Source organism: Fukomys damarensis, unplaced genomic scaffold (assembly GCF_012274545.1).
Source record: "Fukomys damarensis isolate Sample0158 unplaced genomic scaffold, DMR_v1.0_HiC HiC_scaffold_33, whole genome shotgun sequence".
NCBI classification, from domain to species: domain Eukaryota; kingdom Metazoa; phylum Chordata; class Mammalia; order Rodentia; family Bathyergidae; genus Fukomys; species Fukomys damarensis.
Genome location: NW_022900945.1, coordinates 29315134 through 29336081, shown reverse-complemented (window position 1 = coordinate 29336081; position 20948 = coordinate 29315134). Strand labels below are relative to the sequence as shown.

The 20948-nt window shown below is 35.2% G+C and overlaps 1 long non-coding RNA gene across 1 annotated transcript; it reads right to left on the bottom strand.

The window, feature by feature from the left end:
- Positions 1-310: 310 nt before the first annotated feature.
- LOC104873309 lies at positions 311-11130 on the bottom strand. Its single transcript, XR_783434.2, has 3 exons — positions 11059-11130; positions 4556-4680; positions 311-334 (listed from the first exon to the last, which is right to left on the bottom strand). It is a non-coding gene; the product is annotated as an uncharacterized LOC104873309 (long non-coding RNA).
- Positions 11131-20948: the final 9818 nt, after the last annotated feature.

Below are 20948 nucleotides of genomic sequence, written 5' to 3'. Positions count from 1 at the left end.
TGTACCTCAGTGCCTTCCTCAAGGCTGAAAATGAAAGCATATCTAAATTTGCAAACAGTGGCTCATTTCCTGGAGTTGGACAAAACGCAAATTACATTAAAAGTGTTCAAAGGTGAGGTGGTAAAACCGAGTTCATGCTGGAGGATGAAGGCAAATGCTGCTGTTCTTCTTGGCTTTGATGCCATAAGTCCAAGTTTAATAAGTGAGTGCATTTTCATTTACATTCAGGCTCTCAAATTTTTTTGGTAACAATAAGCTGTAGTCCAGAAAGATCTCATCTTATCATCATTATCTTATCATCTTATCATCATCATCATCGTCGTCATCATCTTCACTAAAACAAAACAAAAATGGCACACTGCAATAACAAAAATAAACACAAACCCAGCACAGCAAATACAGTGAAAAGTGAGCACTCCAGAAATTTGACAAAATTTCCTCATTAAATCATACTTTTTTTGTTTCTCTCCTATGATAAATGTTTAAAGATCAACGGTAATGTTGATTACTAATAAATTACTGACTTGGTCTATGATTTTGGAAGATAGTAGCAAATGAAAGGAGTACTCTAAACAAATACTGGTTTGTATCTGTGAATATATAAAAGCGCATTGGGAAGGAAGGCCATTAATTTAGAGTAGCATAAAAATTTGAAGATTACTTCAACAGGTATTCAAAACCATGCATTTGAAATCCATGATAGGAAAATATGTACTTTATTAAGAAGACAAATTTTCAAGGAAAATTTCTACTACTCAGATTTTCATGAATGGCATTTTGAAACTTGATGGCAGAAAATGTGCAAACTAGAGATATGTTCATTCTCTTACCACTCTATATTTAGAGACTAAAGGTAGTATGAGCTGCTTTCCTATTTTTGTTGAAATGCCCAGAGAAAGCAAATATTTTTAATAGAGCAACTTATCTGCTGCTTCTTTCAACTACTTTGCCTCTCCTGTAATAGTTTGGCTTTTAATCTCCTCTAGCAGATATTCCCTCCCAATCTCCTTACTAGTTCTTATTAATCTTCCTAGTCCTGGATAGCTGGACAGCTCACGATATCAACTCTGTGTGAAGCCCTACTCACTGTATATGTAATTAAAATGACTGCCACCTGGATCACATTAGGAGGCTCCGGTAGAGATGACTGTGTATGGTGAATCTAAGAGTTGCAAAACTGTGCAACAGTCCATAAGCCCAAAGCCAAGGTCAACAGTTTTAAGAGCCATAACTTATTTTTGCTTAAGAAAGGTCAGATTTAATCATTGAAGAAAATGAAGAAAACATGAAAACCCACTATGACCTCTTCTTGTTCTATCGAAACAGCTATTTTGGTTAAGGCAGACAGGATACAGACTAATCATAAAGTCTTAGGTTTTAGGAATTGTGTTCAGTATATTATTTAATAGATCTGAGAGACTTCAGAACTTCAGACTGAGTGAAACTGGAGCCTTGTTGGCCGTCTCTAATAAAAGCTCACCCTACTACTGCAAACAGATTCTGGAACAGAGAGAGAGAGAGAGAGAGAGAGAGAGAGAGAGAGAGAGAGAAATATCTGTTTATCCACACTACATGAGAATAGAAAAGTGATTGAACATTTTTATAAGATTAACATTTTCCTACACTGAAGTTTGCTCTTTTTTTAAACGATCTGACTTTGGATTCTTTAGTTAGTTTGGAAGAGCACATTTCAATATATTTGCAAAGAGTGAATAATCACCTATTTCATTCTGTCGGAAATTACAGTTCTGTACGCTAAGCAGCTTTTCTCCTCTGTACAGGAACAGTGATAGACTTGTACTGAAGCAGAAAAGGGGTTAACCTGGAAGAAAATGTGATTAAGGTGTGCAACAGGAAAACGGACTCCTCAAAGCAGGGAAGGAAGCATCTTACATGATGAATTTTCCCAAACTATTCAGACTTCAGCCAATAGAAATCTTTAAAAAATATGGGGGTGGGAATAGGATTGTTAACTCCTTATGTTTTCCAAACAAGTATCTTAAATAGAAACAAATTCATGGATTTAAAATATACATATTGAAAGTCTACTCTCAATCTGGAATTATGCTAACCTGTGTGGCTGTAATGGCAAATACTTATTCTTGTCACTTTACAGTTTGGGGGTTGGTGTTAACCAAAAACACAAATAAACACAAAATTAAAGTGTAATAGGTGCTGGAAATAATATAAACATCCATAAAAGGAGTCGATTTGGACATTTTTACAGAAATTATGAAGGAAAGACATGGTCATCATACTTATGACCAACAGTAATTGAGTACCTACTATGTGTCAGGCAACATTCTTGGCATGATTTATGCCTAACTTTATTTAACTCACACAGCAGTTCTAGGAAGTAATTTTATTATCTTTATTTTAAAGCCTGGAAATGGAGACAAAGAAAGATTATTTAACTTGCCCCTGTTTCATAGCTCACCAGTGGTGCAGCCTGGATTCAAATTCTGGCAATCTGGAACTAAAGTGCACATTCTTCAAGACAAGATGAAAGACAATTTTCATAAATTTAATTTCACCAAAATTTTGTATTGTTCTTTTTTTTTTTTTAGTGGCAGAGTGGTAAAATTTCAGGACCAAGGTCATGACCAGGAATGGAAAAATCACTCCAAGTATGACTCTTCCAATGAGGACATAATAAGATAAGAAGAAATTAGCTTGCATATAAAGTATAATGCCCCCTTCCTACACATTGAAGTGTCATTTCAATTTTATGGAACCTTAAACTGACTCTTAAAGTTACTGTATTTTGTGCTTCTTTTAACTTATAAAGAAAACGAGTAAAAAGTCCCAAAGAAAAAGATAACATAGTAAGATATATAGTTGATTCCTTCTTGCTTCTATTCCAAAGGTAGTTTGGAATTCTCTTTCTTTAAGAAAATATTCATTTGTTTATTTTCTTTGTTTGCTAGAAGACAAGTAAGCATACATTATAAAAAAATGTCCCGTATCCTTGCACATTTGGTTAACTTTGAATATGATTGCAAAGATGAGAAGATACTAGAAATAAGGAAAAAAAAACCAATGCAATTCAATAAGCATTTAATTTGACTTTAATGGGAAGTATTGATGTGAAGGAAATGAAAATTGATTACCAAATTCCTCAGGATTACAATCAGAGAAAGACATTCCAATTTAACAGATCTGGGATGCAAAAGTTCCTGACAGTAAGTTTTCCTTTTGGTAGCCTTCAATTCATCAGACAATACCCAGAGCCCAACTCACTGGTTGGCTCTAGTAAGGAAGAGAGTAATGTTTTATAAAAGCAACTGGGGTATCTCACCACAGTGGGAAATCACTTTTAAGCTGACATCAACAAGCCCTCACCAAGCCTTGTTCCTGGGAGAACTTACATAAATGACTGCTTTTCCCAGTTGAGAAGGGCTGCCTACTGTGGTGATAAGTAGTTCAAAGACATGGACTAGGGACTTGCGGTCAGGCCTTTCAAGGGGTAACTACAGGCTGTTCCCTTTGCTTCTGCCCCATGCAGTGAATGTGCAGACTCAGGCAAAGCCCCAGAAGGTAGGCCAGCAGGTCAGACGCATCCTACTGATATGACTCCTTTCTGTATTTGTATTTGTATTTGCTATGGACTATAAACCATAATGATGCAATAAAGGGCTGTGGCCATGAATTCCAATTGGCTGTGCAGTGCAATTTCATGGAGGGGCAAGTCCAACTGTTAGGAATTCAAACAACTTAATGATTTCAGTTTCACTGCATTGCTTTGCTCCCTGGGAACCTGAGGAGGTAAGGGAGTGGGCACCTCTCATAAATCCAAACATGCATGTTACACGAGAATAGTGAGAGAAGCTTTAAATCCATGTAGAACATTAAACCAATAAAAGTGTTCATCATACTTTTGGGTGAAAAATATTAATTAACTAGGAGAAGTTGATAAAATGTACTTCAAAAGAGATGAAACTACTCAAATATCTGTTTGTGTTTGTTTATATCTACATGAATATAAAATACCATTGGTTCTTCATCTTTAATACCTAGGGGATTTATAAGCATATTGCTTCAATAAAACTTGGTTCCTCTGTACAGTACACAGCTCAGATATGCATATTTAATTAGTCAGAAAGTAATTTACTCGTACAGATGGTGGTATTAGAGGGTCTTACTTCAGTTTAAATTACTTTCATTGGAAAAAAAGTACTCCTTGGCTTTGATTTCCAGGTAAAAATTTAACTTTTATAGCATGTGGGATATACCTACTTACAGTAATTATACATGAATAATCCCACAGATTATTGTAACATATGTAAAATTTTGAAGCCATTCATAGAGAGTAGTATTATAACATGGTAATTCAAGACTCTCAGATGCAAAGCAGAATGTTGTAAACCTTAAACCTTTTGCCAAAGCATAAAAAACAGCTTAGAAAAAGAACATGGGGGTTGGAATTTACAGCTGAAAGCAGAGAGAACTGTCTCCTGCTGACCACTGCCACTTAGGTCATTCAGTTTACACCATTAAGCCCCTCCTTCCTGGATGAAACTGGAAAGAAATTAGAAGATGATGCAGGAATATATACCTGGGCAGACCGTAGTGAGTCACCTGGACCTGTGTGCTTCTCGGCATTTTTTCCTCCCCTTTCTAGAAAAGGAAAGACTACCTTCTGATGGCAGTTTGGTGTCTTCCAAAACCACAACATTCATCCTGTTGAAACAAACAGCCAAATAAAAATCATCACTTTCCAAGGCAAGCCAGTCACAAAGGAAGACAAATAGCTTGTAGCATATTGCATTGATTATTACACAGTAGCTGGGTATTAAAAATGGGGAAAATATAACTGCTTTCAAAAAGGATATTGTTTTCTATTATGAGATTGAAAAAAGTGTCCATGCGTTTGCTCATTCTTCACTGCAAGTATTTCTTTATTAAAGTACTGCGTCTCAGGCAGCACATGTGTTATTCAACACTTTGGTTGCTATGGTACGTAGTCATGTTTTATTGAAGAGTAAAGGGCTACCACCCACAGAAGAGTCTCTCCGATGGCCTTAGCAGAAGCTCCCTCCCCCACTTTTTTTTTAAGTTAAACTGCTTTTTAATAAACATGAATTTTACCCTTCTTCAGAGAATGACTAAGTTTTTCTTCTGTCATCTCTCAAATCTATGTTTTGAAAAGATTATATTCATTACACAATACGAGGACCAAAAAGAGCCCAATTTAATAATAGAGTTTAAGAGAAAAAAAAACCACTACAAATGTATGTTCCACTGCAAATAAAATATTAAAATAGTTTATTAATTCCTTATATTTTCTCTATATTATCATTAATAAGCTTAGTCCCAAATCTGATTTTATTTCAGAGTCATCACTTTATTAATCAAGTTACATCAGCCTTACAAATCTACAACACACATATATAGATAGATTTTCTAAAATACAGAATCTAGGATCCAATTAGAAAAATATTTTGATAGTGTTTGCATGCTTGTGATTCCATTATAAAACATTTCTATGACACAAAGTCATACTTACAAAGCAATTTTCCAAACCAGTTTTAATATATCTATCTACCTATCTACCATCATCATCATCATAGCAATGAAGTATTTGTCATTTGGGGTAATCTGAATAATTCTAGGAAAAAAAGTGCAAAAAAAAAAAAAAAGAAAAAGAAAAGTGCACTTGGGTAAGCTAAGTTCTCACTCTGAGTGATGACTGTTTGATGTGGATATTACCCCTCCAAAAATATCCTACTCAAAATGAATTAACAAAAATGTGGTTTATGAAGACAAAATTTCTATGACAATCAAAACAATCTTTTGAATTTAAAAATCTCCAACTAGCTGTAGCATCCAGTTTCTTTCACTAATGCAGGTAGCAACTTCTGATCTGTGACATATTTCTATTTTTGCTTTATCTTTCTCAAATTTGGCCTGAATATGGCGAAGCCAGATCCCTCACTTGGGCCAAGTACCTGTGACTCAGCGTGCAGATTTTCCTATCATTGGTGTTAGCTGAATTGTTATTTTCTCACCAAGACTGAAAACTACTCCCATTTCATGAAGAAGAAAAACACAAGGCAAAGTGAGAAGAAAAGATAATAGAAAGCAGTGGAATGAGCACTTCTTTATTACACTATGGGCTCTGTGTGATGGGCCCTTTCCCTGCCCTGGATTGTGCATGTCACTGTCACACAGTGACCGCTGTAGATGGTGCTACAGTGTCACACAAGCGATACAGCTGTGCCCCCGAGACATATAAAAGGTAGCTTTTATGTTTAAGAAGAAATGTAAGAGGAAAAATGCTTGACCTAATTTGGTCGAGATTTTTCTCCATTTTTTTTCTTATATTCTTGTTTATTATATATTATCTGTTATAAGAACATCCCCTGTATGATTCATTTTATTGATTTTTATATTAAAGCAATTGAAAGCAATGTGGTATCATTTTCTGGCATAATAGAGTCATAGAAGCATGACAGCAGACACCTCACTGGGGGAAATAGCATGTAAATGCTATACAAATTAGCCTCTTCTAATGCAGTTAATAAAACAAAACAAACACTTGCAGACGGAGTAGAATTAAACAATGCATTAGAGCTCGGTGTATGAGTTTGCTGTTGTAGTCTTTTTTTTTATTATAAATGACCATTACTAAAATGATCCTAAATATTCCATTAAGGAAAACTTAACTTGCTAATAGGTGAAGACTAATGAGGCAATAGAAAGTATAATTGGAGAACTTGCTACCTCAACCACAGAAAATTATACTAGTATACAAAAGCAAATATCAGCATCTGTAAAAACTCTTAGTTAACCCCTAAATCTAAAAATGCATATATGCTTCCTTTACGTACTCTTCATTAATCCGAACTTGATTTATTATTTCATATATATTAAGGGTTAAATGCTATAAAAACATAGCACCAATGGAGTTATCATAGCAAGGGAAATAGGAATCATAACTTGTTGCATGGAGTGCTTCTTAAAGATTGACAAAGGTATGAGAGGGTCTGGGCCTCCAAAAGAGAATTTAAAATGGCAATGAGAGTCTATCTAGGAAAATAAATCGAATAGAACAAGTGAATATCATCTTTCCTTCCACGTTCACCTTTTTATTAGCTTCTTCCCACGGTGACCTCATGTTTCCCCACGGACTTTGATTCTCATACGTGCCCTATATGGATTTAATGTTTCTTGTTCCATTAGCTACATCTCCAACACTGCTTTTACCAAAGGAGCATGAATGTAGTTTTGCATTTTGATAATAAAATTCTTCAGTATCCAATTCCTGACCCGCCCCTGATTTTCAGCTTCATTACCTTCACATTTTGCTGACAGGTGGTAGTGGTTTGCTCTGAAATGCCATCAAGATAAAATAAATGAAAACAAATGTAATTCCAGATACAATGTGATAAGTGCCATTAGTGATATATAAACAGGATGCTGTGAGGTTTAGAGTTGCAAAATGCTGCTCTCAGGGATGTGAGGGAAGACTCGATTCAAGACACAACATCAGAATTTAAATCTGTGAATCCCAAACTGTGCTAGCAAAACACAGCTGAAAATATTTAGGGAAGAATCTTTTATAAGCCTAACAGAAAATTCTGGCCCACAGAGCTCTTTAGTTGCTTAAGAAATACATATATATATATATATATATATATATATATATATGGAATTCAATGTAGATATGGGCTTCACAAAGAAATAAGCCAATTATTTCAGCTTGAATGCCTTCTCACATGCAAGATAAAGTTCTTAACCAAATTGAAATTAACCCTACTAGTGCTAAATCTTTAGGATTTGGGGTATGTTTTAGAATCACATCAATCAGGGAAAAGCGCAGTTTAAATGAAGACAACATTTTGATATATTCTCAGGCAATTAGATGAAGTTCTAAATTTTTCCAGCTATATGTTGTAAGGAAAGGAGTGTGTGTTTTCACTTTGTAATTATTGAAGGTAATTCCCTGGACAAACACTACTGCATCGCCTTTCACTCCATGCTTCTGGGAGGAGCTATAAGGAGAGGTAGTCTTGGGCTTCCTTGGTTACTATGGATGTGTCTGAGGAAACGCCCAATCAATGCAAGGCAGTTTATATGCTAGGAATCCAAAAGAGTGTAGTTAGTGGTTAGGATCCAAAGCAGTGAATGGTCATGAGGACTGGACATGTGTGGTCAAGGAGGAAGTGGAGGCCATACCAGTGATGCTTGGGGTGGGAGGTGGGCAAAAGGAGCAAAGGAACATACAGGGTGGACAGGGTTAGTTTCACTGTTTGTTTTGGTACAGGGGATTGAATTCGGGACCTTGCTCTTGAGAAGCAGATGGTGGCATCACTGAACTAAATCCTCGACCAGGGTTTTAATAGTCCCTTGCACACCTGGGGGAGAACCACAGATTGTGCATAAGTAAGGGGTAGAGATGCTGGGGAAGCTCTTGTGTAGAATTTAGTTAGTTTAGGATATAAATAAATGGAGTTGGATTAAAAAGTGAATAAAAGGATTATACTGTACTCCAGCAAAACTTGATTGTATGACTGATGGACACATTTATTCATTGGTCATCCAGTGTGGTTAGGACATGTTCTAGCCATGCTGTAGACTGTGGGAATTTAGCAGAGGAAAAGATCGACAAATGAATACATCGTTAGCTGAAGTCTGCTTTGACATGAGCTGCTTTTGAGTAAGAAAATAATAAAAGCTGATTGGATATAAAAGATGCAGATTTGGAAACAATTAGTCAAAATAATCATTGACTAGCAAACAAATATTAATTCATATTAATTATCAAATGGGTCAATCATCAATTAACTTTGAAATAGAAGAAATGAGTAGCATGAGTTACTGATATCCATAGATTTTTCATTAAATAGTCCTCTTTCTCTCTCAATAAAACCTTTCTTGGGATTGAATGAAGTAAAAAATTACTGCACTGAAGAATTTTCCTCTGTATCGTTTACAAGAAATAGAGAATCTAAACTTTTGGTCAAAACCTAAAACAGTGAAGTTGAATGTAGGAAATGAAAGAATAAAGTTTAGATTATTTTATAGGATGATACTCCTAGTGCATACCTACACAGTGTCCCCTGCTGGTCAAAAGACTCTGGTAAATATGTCTCCTTACCTATTCTGTCTGGGTCAGACATACAGGGCATCTGTTGATTGAAGGGGCTACGGAGAGTGAAATGAACTAGTCTTCCTTATAGAAGATGGAGTCAGTTAGCCTTGATTTGTTCAGTTACTGATATCAACTTTAGAGGCATTCTAACTCAGCAGAGTGTCTGCCATTCATTTAGTTGTACATCTGAGGTCTAGGAAAGGAAGGCTATGAATAAACACTAAAGGATGAAGCTCACTGGACTGCCATCACTTAAGAAACAGGAATATAGCTTAGAAGTTTGATTCAACAAGATAGTGCCTGAAAGGAAGGAAGGGAGGAAGGAAGAGAGGGAGGGAGAGGAGGAGGGAGGGAGGAAAGGCAGGCTGGGATGGAAAGAAAAAAGAAAGGAAATGAAGGAGGAAGGAAGGAAGGGCTGGGATGGAAGGAAAGAATAAAACATATGAGAGGAGGAAGGAACGAGGAAAGAGACAGGAAGGAAGGGAGGGAGGAAGGGAAGAAGAAAAGAAGACATAAAATGAAAGAAGGAAGGAAATTTTCAAAAGGAAGGAAGGAGAAGGTATTGTCTCATCAGTTCCACTGATGAAGGAACATAGTGGTTCAGGAACAGACCAGAAAAAGACAGTAATGGAGCCAAAGGATGAGGCAGGAGAGCCTGGCACAGGCAGCCATGCTGGACAGACTTGGATAACGACAGGTGGGACAATATTCCTGTAAGTGGGACAGAGAAGGAATAGCAACGGTGCCTGCCAGAGGCCATATTGCATTTGACAGATCTCATTTTTGAGCAGACAAAAATGGCCCTGAGGAACTTCCAGAAATTCGTAAGTGGTGGGGAAAAAATGGATGCTATGCTTGAGGCGTCTGTGATAGCAGGTGGGAACCGGAGGAAACAATCCAAAAGTAACCTATTTACATGAGTCAGCCCAACAGAGCTCAGAATGCCTGAGAAACAGAGGTTTCACCACACATTTAATCAATGCCTAGGAAAATGAGATGTGAATATGATGGCTTTGTTAAAGTAAAGGAACCACTGTGCAAATGTTACAAAGACACAGCAGAGCTGCAGAAACTCATGAAAAATCAGGACTTTTGGCATTGCACATTTTCAATGGATGTCACGTATTTATTTATTAAAAGGAAAGAAGAACTAAAAACAATATCTAGAAAAAAAGCTATTGCGATAGAGGCACACAGTTTATAGAGGTCAAACGAAGATGTAAAACCAGGGCATTTCCACTGACCATAAATTTTGTAAATAAAAATTAAAATTTTCTTAGGGAAATGTTAGGAAAGAAAACTTTTTTATGCAATACTTGATACTATATTCAGGTACGCACTTCCTTTTGTTTTCTCATAATTCTGTTGTCACTTCTGTTTCTACTACCTTGTTTTCTTTCCTTATGTCTTCTTTTCGTCTCCTTCTCCCTTGCTCTAATTTTTTTCTCTTTTCTTTCTCCCTATTTTCTTTAATCTGCTTTTCCTTTCTTCTTCCCCTCCAAAATCCCTAACCCAAGGTCTAAATCACATTGCTCTGGAAGTCACAATTTATGCAAAGGCACTTTGAATATCAGTTTCATTCTATAATTCAGGGTGCCTCTACATATGTAGTATAAAAGGATTTCAAGGGAAAGAAGCAATAACTTCATGACTGTGGCAGAAGCTGTCCATACAAAATGAACACACTTCAATGGTAGTTAATTCCAAGGACATTGTAATAAAAGCCTTGTGGAACTGAATTCAAGTATATCTTCCTAAAATGTTTAATACTGCCTACCAAAAAATGTAATGAAACCATTACTACAGTAAGTCCCCGACTTAGAATGTGTTCCATTCCCAGAAAACATTCGTGTTGGATTCGTTTGTAAGTCTGATGAAGTGAGTCTTACCTACCTCTAACACTATGCAACAAAAAACATAAAAAAAAACCAATCACAAAAATACTGTAATTAAAGTATTCTTACTTTTACAAATGGTTGTATTCAGTATAATGACTATAAAGAATGTGTGGCATCTACCATCTTTTCCCCTTGGTCCAGTCTCAATTATTTTCACTTTTGTTCCCATGGTTATTGCTTTGCATTTCCCAGCAGTCCCTTCCATACCACCACTGCTTCCGGACATCCGGGGCTCTGACGGAGCACCGTACTCCTGTACACTGGGGCACTACAGGTAAGCTCACAGCAGTCCAGCTGTGACAGTGTCTGGCAGACATGTGAGCTACTTCCAAGATCTGTTCACATCTAGCAATGTTCCTATTAGAGGTCCCTTTGACAGAACTGTATCTGTGAAAGCTCACAACTCAAATGTTTGTAAGCTGGGGACTTACTGTATCTGGCTTTTAGTTTAGTGACCTCAATTAGATTTAGGAATTCACTTCTGTATATGTGTGTTGCATTCTTTATTATTTCTCCAAAGTCTTCAAATAGCCTTGTCTATACTGATGCAGTAAAATACAGATTTCTGTGATTTCAGTTTCAGACAGCCTCTATCAAGCATTTTCTTACAATTTAATAAATGTAGAAATGTTGCAATAAAAGGAGGAAAATATAAAATTGCAAAATGAGACATATGTGAAAGTTTAGGTTACTTGGATTTATTTTTGCCCCAAACCCTGATATCTCTTAATCATTCTATTTTCCTTCATAGTACTTACACTGCCTACTATGATTCTTAGGGTTGCTAGGGTGGGATGTAACACGAGTGTCTTTGAGACGCCTGGAGGATTGGTTGTGCACACATCTGGATGAGTCTGGGTGGATCGTGGGGTGTCAGCTTGAGTCTGTGTCTGGTCCCTGGCTCCTTTCCTTTCTGCTCTGTTCCCTCTTCTAACTTCTGGTGCCATGGACTGACCAAATTTCCTCCACTACATCCTTCCGCCATGACATTTCTACCTAGGAGCCAGAGGACAACAGACTGGAAGCCATTAGTCAAATTTAAACTCTTCTCCTTTAAGATATGTGTCTCACTTATTGGATCCAGTGATGAGAAAGTTGGCTAATATGCTACTTAATTTTTATTTATTTATTTTTCATACTGTTTTATTCCCCCTACTAGGAGGACAAATTCATGACAGCAGGGATATCTATGTGAGGGTGGATATGTATCTGATTTTTATCAATACCTGGGATTGCATCTTGCCCATACTAGGTAGTAATTAGTATATACTGAATAAGTCTGTCTTGCTTCTGGAAATTTTATGATTATTCTGATGTGGTGAAATATTTGTTAAGAAGATTCTTATAACACTAAAAGAAGAAAGTAGCAAGTAATGGCTTTTAAATATATCATAGCCCATCATTTTTGAGAGGAAAAGTTTACTCAGAAATCAATATTTCATCATGTAATATTTCTAAAAGGCATGTGTTTGTGTTTATGCATGTGGGGGGTGCGTGCATGCTTTAAAACATAGATTCAAAGTTAATACATTAGCTGCTGTATTGCAGGCCTTTTAATAAAAAGCATTTTAGAATTCAGCTATGACTCATGAATCCAGGCTGACTTTCCCAGATGTGAGAGAGTTGTTAAACCCAGAAGCATATGTAGGGTTAGATTACTAGGCAATACCAGTTTATTAAATGTTTTTTGGAGTGTCTCCTGAGTAAAAGGCCCTTATGCTATAGGGAATAAAAAGAGAAAAAGATGTATTCCTCAGAGAGATCAAAAGAATTATCAATCAATTCAGCTTGAAACAAAGAAATATTGAAAAGGAGGGGGTAGAGTAGTATGATGGAACTTTTCCTTAAACAATTAGAATAAGCTGGATTTTAACAGATGTGCAGGGCTGATGTGGTGAAATGAAGGTAAAGGTGAAGACGGACATAAAGTGGTGAATAGGCATCAAGCTATGTGGGAACCAAGAACAGTTTGAGACAACTGAAGTGTAGACTTATTAAAAATGGAGTCACTTTTCTTGAGTGTGTAGTTTTTGATTAGAGGGTATTCATAACTAGGCTCAGGGAAACCACATAGGAAAAGGCCCCTTCTCCATTGCTCTCTTACTCCAGGATTTTGTGAGACCCCTTTAGATACAGAGAATTAATGCATGCTGGAGTTGAGACGATGTAGGCAGAAAGAATTGGAATTCCCATAGGCAAAAGCAGTAGAAAAATATTTACTAGGCACTTTAGTTTCTCAGTTTACCAGTTATTAAGTCAAAGACCTGAGTGTCTGTAAAAGCATCTTCCAGATAATGTTTATGTAGAGAATGGAGTATGAAGGGGAAACCGCCATTCATATCCACTGAAATTGGAAAGTCTGAGACACTGCTCTCCAAATCTTTGAATTGAAGCTTAAAGTAATGAATATATAATGAGGATGAGTCATTAGGTTTCTCATCACCATTCTAGCCTCAACGATGCCATTTTTCTTTAACTAGATTAACTTGTTCTTTTTATAAGGGTTCATAATATGCAACATGAGTCTCTGAATTCTCACCTTTGAGTTACTATTCCTGTCAAATTTACCAAGTGAAATACTATACCTTTCTTTGGCTTTTTCTAGAATATTTCTTACTGTTTTTTTTCTTAATACTGATTATGATAGTAATACATAATAGCTACACATGCTTAAAGATACAAATGAGTACAAGTGAGAAGAAATACCTGAAATGTCACAGCTGCTATTATTTCTGTCTGCAATCTTCCCAGTCTTTTTTTCATGCTAATGATGAATAGCTAGAATGAAATATTTTGCATGAAAAAATATACATGCAGCACAAATTAAACAGATATATGTTATTTCTACTTAAAATATATTCCAAATATTTTCACATCAATTATATTTCCTTCAGAATGTAACTTTTAATTATTGTGCAGAACACTAATATAAAATATGCTATAAATCTCTAGTTTTGGGTCATTTAAACTTCATCCAACTTTTCATATTAAACAATACAGAAGTATATTGCACGTACACATTTAAAATGCCCATTATTATTTATGGTAATATTGCGAGGTAAAACATTTACTCAATTTTTCAGTGTTTTAACCCATGTAATCACTTTTCAGTTGAGCATGAATGACTTTTTCTCAATACTTTCTAACTCTGAATAGTGTAGATTAAGAAAAAAAACACTTTAGAAATGTGACATATAGTTGTGAACACCTACAATTCCAGCACTCAGGGGACTGAAGCAGCAGAGAATCATGAGTTCAAGTCCACTCAGGACTACATAGCGAGACCTTGTCTCAAAAAACAAAACAAAAGTGACATATTATCTTGTTATCTTAACCAATATTGTTATTACTATTGAACATTTAAAATATGTTCATTATTGTTAGCATTTCTTCATTTTTAAAGCAGGTGTCTACTTGGAAATTTTAATTTATCAAGCTCTAAGTGCTCTTCAAATGTTAGATACAGTAAACCTTAATTTCCCCCTTATGTGTGAATTCTTATTTAGACTTTTTAAAATGGAGCTAGGAATATAGACTATAATGCACAGGGTCCTGTCTCAATTCTCTGAACTAAAAATCACAAAAATGTATTCTTATTCATAATGAATATCTGGTCATGCTTACATAGGTAAATATTTTTTTAAATAACTTATGAAAGTAGAAAATTCAATTAGAAAATAAATTATACTTCACAATTCTCATTTTAAAAGATCTGAATTGTTGTGATTAATATTATAATATTAGCTATTTAGGCAACAAATAACAATAAAAACAATAATTTGTTCTCTAAAATTGGCAGCAATCAGAATGCAGACTAGATGAGGTGGTGTTTCATCAGGAAAGCAACAGCTAGATGTTTAGTTGATATACAAAGTTCCATAAAACATTAGGGAAATATGATTAAAAGCATATTGAGAATACCCACAACAGGAACAGCAAGGTTATGTGTAGATGGGACTAATTTGATTTTCCTTTCAGACTTTTGATCAATATTATTTTGGCATGGAAAGTCATAAATTAAAAATAAATCATTCCGATTGCTTATGAAGATATTTATTTAGTAAACTACCAAACTTTTAAAATGAGATTTGGCCTTAGATTTTCAAGTTGGTTCTTGTTTTATCCTTGTCTTGATATTTGCTTAATTTAAATGGCTGTTTGGATGGTGGTGTTTGCAAAAACCTTGACTTTTAGCCACAAGATATTCAACCAAAAAATCAAGACCTAAGCCACCTTTCCTGAAATATCTTTCTCATAATGTTTATTTTATTCAACCTGAAAACTGCATTCAACATGCTGAAGTTTTATATTTTCCTTTTCTCAATACTTCCTTCATAAAGCAAACAAACCAAAACCAAAACAAAACAACTTTGAATGCCTGGAGAGTGCCTTATAGATAGGCCAGATTGCTCTCCATGGTCATTTCTTTGTACAGTTCCAATCCTTAGTTAAAAGCATCTACCATGAATGGTTAAAAAAAAATTGTACATTTATACCATCAATACTATGCAACAATTGGAATGACCTATGGATACAAACAATTTGAGTCTTTCTCAAGGTCATTATGTTGAGATTAATTCAAAAATTAAATGTAAAATAATAAACTATGATCCTATTTATATTATTGAAAGAAAAATATATAGAAATAAAGAACAAATTAGGCTGAGGTTATAGATGGTGGGGGAAGGGAAATGATATAATTATAGAAGATAAGAGCCACATAGTTGTAGTGCTGGGAGTTTATCTGATTGCAATAATGAATTTACAAATAGGATAAAATGACATTGAACATATATGTTATTATATGTGTGTGTGTTCAATGCCAATACATATCTATCTATCTATCTATCTATCTATCTATCTATCTATCTATCTATCTATCTATCTGTTGTACCAATGGTAGTTTCTGGGTAATGATGTTATACCATAGTTACATAAGATTCAATCATTAGGAAAAACTAGATATAGAAGCTCTCTATGTATTATCTTTACTGTGGCTCTAAAATTATTTCAAAATAAAATGTTTTAAAAACCTGTCCAAAAATAAGTGGGGATAGAAGCCTTTCTAGAGTTTCAGTCATGAGTGAACTTTAAGATGTCTAAAAGTGACACCTGCTTTTAAAAATAGAACAAAAAACTATATGCAGAAAGCATTTAATGTCCCTTGAATAGTATGTTTAAACATTTCATTTTTGAGGTTTAGAAAAAACTGCCTTTACTCTTCCTTAGTGATTTTTAAAATGTAGATTTTTACTATTTAGCAATTTAATAATGTATGTTGTTATATTTTGGCTATATTTTATATATTGTAGACTTTTTAAGGAAATATATATGTATTTAACTCTATATAACTATATACATGTAACATATTGGACTCTTTTTTTTTTTTTTCTGTACCAGGGATCAAACTTGGGTCCTTGCGCTTGTGAGGCAGGCAGCAGAACCACTGAGCTAAAGCCCCGGCCCAGTACATGTAACATACTTAACTTTTTAAAGTAAATTTGTCTTTCTCGTTTGAAGAGAACTTATCATGACAACCATGGAAGTCCTTTAAAATCCCAAGTTTCTATCTACAGATCTCTGAGAATCGACCACCCCAAAATATAACTGAAATTATATAAACCTGAACTTTTGATTTGAAGATGTAGTTCAACATGTTCATTAGCCTTCAGGTAGATTGAATTTAAATAAACTTGAAACCCTGATTTAATTATATGGATTAGCATGTTAGCTGGCTTTTTATACACAGAACTTACATAAACTTGGAGTCTTGATTTAGAAATGCGGTTAAAGATGTTAGTGGATTTTGTATGTGTGCTTTTGCTTTTAATTTGCATAATATGTCCAATTATATGATTTACATATTTCATCACTGACCTGGGACAAACAACTGTGTGCTCTCTACATTTCTGAAATATGCAGATGATGATAATACCTGTCTTATCTTGTTCACAAGGTAAAACACTAAACAGAGGTTGTTATTGTTACTAACAAAAATAACTGCCATGGTGCTGTATTCTGTCAACCATTGGAATACGATATGTAGGTAAAGTATGTCTTTCTGACAGCTGAAGGAAAATTTGAATGCCAAAAGCCAAAGAGTCTCTTCATCAGATGTAGGTAAATACCATCAAATGCAACTCCTAAACAAGCATTTAGGATGGAAATACAAAGGGCATACTCTACAACAAGTTCATAGGACATGTATGTTTCTTCTGTTTTGATACCAGTGATATGCTTTCCCCATTTGTGAAATTATTTTTCTTTCTGGCACCAGATTTTCAATTTATGCCTATATATTTGAAAACTATTAACTCTAGTCTTAGACAATAATGGTAGCATTATTATTATAGCAAAAAAGGGGAAACATTCTAAATAGCACATAGGAAATGAATAATGAGACATATATATTACAATCATATGTATGACATTTTTGAAACATAATATTCAAAAACAAGATACACATGTTATCATTTCAACTATGTACACCTGTGGCTTAAAAATTAGAATTATGTCCCATATTACGAACTGAGCTTCCCTAAAAGCTGGGAATAGATGGCTTTTTCTTCTCTACTAATTAGGTTTGAAAATTTCTGTAATGAGGATTTATTAACTCCATTGTTAGAAAAAGCCTTGTTTGGAACTGTGGTAGATGGACCTCCAGGGATTCCTCTTCTCCTAGCGGACAGTCTTCTCGTAATCATTTCTTCTTTCTCATTTTTTCCCCTTGGCTGGACTTAGTAACTTGTCGATAATGAAGAGAAGATGACAAAAGTGATGGAAAGGGGGTCTCGTGTCAGTGGTAGAAAACAACTAGATACTCCATCTTGGTGATCTATTTCTGCTGTGCAGTTTATGCATTCTGAAGGAAGTCAGCTGTCTTCATGAAAGCTGTCTTATGGAGGCCCTCATGACAAGAAACTCCAATTGGCTGGACTTAGTAACTTGTCGATAATGAAGAGAAGATGACAAAAGTGATGGAAAGGGGGTCTCGTGTCAGTGGTAGAAAACAACTAGATACTCCATCTTGGTGATCTATTTCTGCTGTGCAGTTTATGCATTCTGAAGGAAGTCAGCTGTCTTCATGAAAGCTGTCTTATGGAGGCCCTCATGACAAGAAACTCCAAAGAAGGGCCATCAAGGGCCTGATGCTTGACAACAACATTGTGAGTGAGGTTGGAAACAGGTCCCCCCACCGCTCGAGTCCTGAGATGACTGTAGTCTCTGCCAGTACTATATCCTTGCAGAGATCCTGATCCAAAGGCATCCAGTAAATTGGGCCAGGAATCCTGACCAGTAACTGTGATATAATAAATGCTTACTATTTTGAGCCACCACATTTTGGAGTAATTTTTATGCAGCCACATTTAATACATTCATTGCTAATCATGACTATTTATTATATATTCAAGGACCTGTAAACATACAGGTTTCTCCTCAAACATGCATTTTGCTTTCATTTCTGGCTATATTTATTCACCAGGGAAACATTATTTTAGCTTTTAACTATGTTGTAGTCTTGTGCAAAAAAACTCAAGCACCAAAAATGAAAAAGACACATTCATGCTATCAAAGATCTGGTAGTGTGGCAGGAAAAATAGGAAGAAGACACCTAAGTAGATAATAATTGCCACATAATTAAAGCATAATAATGGAGACTAAACAAAGTGCCATGGGAGTACCAAAAATGAGACCACATTTCCCAGGGTAAATTAGAAAAGAAAGGATGCTACATCTGAACCAGGTCTTGCAAGATGATAGACTGTGGAGCAATACTACATGCAGGTAACAGCGTGTAGATAAAGCAAAAAGAGTTCTTATTGTGGCTGCCATGTTGGGGAAGCAAAGAATGATGGAGCAGGCAGGGATTCAAATGCATGGAAATGGTGGTAGACAGGTTCAACAGCAGAGCCAAACAATGAAAACAATTCTAAGTCAAATAAAGGAATTAGGATATTATGTTTTATGCATTAAAACATGATTCATTTCTGAATCATGGGAGTAAACTGATTTATATTAAATAAAGATAATTCTAACATAGATCAAAAATAGGTTTCAGGGGCTGCTGAGCCAAGTTAGGACATCATTAAAATTATATTCTGTAATAATAGCTGTTATTGTTTTAAAACTGTCCATAAAATACATTACATGTATTCAATCCTAGTGATTATTTTGCCTATGAGCAAAAATACCATTTTACTTTTGTGGAAAGAAGAGTCTCCGATAAATTAAATGACTTTCCCTCATCATACAGCAATTAAATAACACTGATTTAGAACAATTTACAGCCTGAGAAAATCAAATGGAAACTCTAGAACTAAACGACACAGCATATAAAACAACAAAGTCACTAAATGGCATGAATAGTAGAATGAAGACAACAAGAAACACAATCAATAAACTTAAAAAAGATAAATCAAAAGAAATTATCCAGTTGGAAGAACTAAGAGAAGATTGAAAAATATTAAAAGATCCTCAGAGACTTGGGGAAAAATGTTTTAAGATCTAACACACATGTAATTGAGGTAAAGGGAAAGCAGAAAAAGTATATTTCAAATAAATGATAGCTTGAAATTTTCTGAAATTTGGTGAATGACATAAATTTACAGATTCAAGAAACTCAGAGGATGCAGACAAAATAAATACAAAGATGATCACATCTGGGAATATTACAGCAAAATTTCAGAAAATCAAAAAATGAAGAGAAAGTTTTGAAAGCAGGGAAAATGACATGTAATACAAATGAATCATCAGAAAAGAATTCAAGCCATAGATAGTGAGACAGCATTTGTTAAGCATTGTTGAACAAGGTCTTTAATTCTTATTTCTGAGAATAGTAAGGTGGTAGGTTGAGGCCTGAATGTGATCCTAGTCATCCTCCCATTGGGTACAGAAAGCCTGCCTGCAAATTGAACACATAGAGAGAAAAGCAAAAGAAGTAGACAGTAACCACATTCTAGATGGTATTGTTTGACTGATAAAGATCAAACTTGATTATCATTCATTGAATATTGTTTTTAGTATAGATCATTTTGAATTAGGTTTTTGTTATTTATGACTGAGTGAGATATTATCTAAGAATCATAATAGGAAGTAAGGAGATAGATCTTTCAAATGGGAATGGCATCTAGAGATCGAGGGAGGGTTATGTGCATGTACATGTGTCACGTATGTATTCCAACTCCACACAAGGAACGTAGTCATTATGTACTGCAAACATGTACTGATAAAAAATAAAGCTGAAAAAAATCATCCTTTGAGATATAGTCTAAACATTATCTCTTTTTCGAAGTTTTTCCTCAACCTTTCCACCCCATTAATTTCTCAGACAACCTTAGTTTCTTCCCTTCCTCTGTACTATTTTAATATCTCTTCATTGTACTAGTCACATATTTGATTTGATTTCTTAATAAACTGTGATATCCTTGAGGGGAAGAGATCCTTTCTCTAACACATACTGAATCATAAGCATATACACACTGTAGTTTGGATCGAGAATGTCCCTTAAAAGCCCCAGTAGTAAAGGGTAGGCCTTTAATGCTTTGGGGAGGTAGAGGGACCTTAAGAGATGGAGACCAGGCACGGATTCTGGTCAGGGGAGGCCCTCCTTTAAGAGGATATTGGGAGCACAGTCTTTTCCTCTTCCTCTGTTTGCTTTCTGACTGGCATGAAGTGATTGGGCTTCCTCCACCCCAGGTTCTGCCATGATATAATGTTTCATCACAGGTCCTAGGCAACAAAGCCAACTGATTATAGGTGAGAATGTCCAAAACTAAGCCCCCAAATCCTGCAATTTTTATGAGTTGATTTATCTTTATTGCAGCAATTTGTGACAATGATGAAAAGTTGACTAAGTCAATAAATAAGCTTTTCAATCAGAATTATTAAAATGGAGTCCAAAAGTGTTTATTAGTTCAATCAGTTAGGATGCCTTTGGTTGAAAGTAATAAAAGTTT